The 736-nt window shown below is 46.2% G+C and overlaps 1 protein-coding gene across 2 annotated transcripts in view; it reads right to left on the reverse strand.

The window, feature by feature from the left end:
* The window catches only part of CNTNAP3 (contactin associated protein-like 3), a 229,914-nt gene that overhangs the window by 192,367 nt on the left and 36,811 nt on the right, over window positions 1-736 (reverse strand). The gene's annotated exons all lie outside the window — the stretch shown is intronic.

Raw genomic sequence — 736 nt, forward strand, 5'->3', positions numbered from 1 at the left:
AGTTGTGGATCCAGCCAAATAAGCTGCAAACTTCCCGATGATTTATTCACTGCTTTTCTACATTTTGTGATAGTAATAAGGAAGGTGTTAACTCTAGCCTGCTAAATATTTGAACCTGATGCATTTTATAATCAGCAGAATAATGGTCCCCAAAGATGCCTACGTCTAACTCCTGGAAGCTGTGAATATGTTGTGTTATATGGCAAGGATAACTAAAGTTGCAGATGGGAATTGAAGATGCCAATCAGTTGAGCTGGAAATAATGAGAGTGCCTTGGCTTCTCCAGGTGAGCCCAATGTCTGGCTTCTCCAGGTGAGCCCAATGTCATCACAGGTTTCCTTAAAAGTGGAGGAGGGAGGAAGGTGTGTTGGGTCAAAGTGATTCATGATTCAGTTTGTACTGGCTGCCTTTGAAGATACAGGAAAAGGCTCATGGACCAAGGAGTGCAGGTGCCTTCTAGAAGCTGGAGGGGCCAGTGACATTTTATTCCTCTAGTGCCTCCAGAAAGAACGCAGCCCTACTGACACCTTGATTTTGGCCTGGTGAGACCAACTTTGGACTCTTCACTTCCAAACCTGTAAGTAATACATTTGTGTTGTTTTAAGCCAACAGCAGAGGTGTCGTTTCAGCTTGTAGTCATTGCTACAGCAGGACTAGGAGCTGGTACGCACTGCCGGGACTCACTCCTGCTCTGGCACTTGGGTGGCACTGTAGGCGCCCATGTTCGTGGAGGTAG

Source organism: Mandrillus leucophaeus, unplaced genomic scaffold (assembly GCF_000951045.1).
Source record: "Mandrillus leucophaeus isolate KB7577 unplaced genomic scaffold, Mleu.le_1.0 Scaffold862, whole genome shotgun sequence".
Taxonomy (NCBI): domain Eukaryota; kingdom Metazoa; phylum Chordata; class Mammalia; order Primates; family Cercopithecidae; genus Mandrillus; species Mandrillus leucophaeus.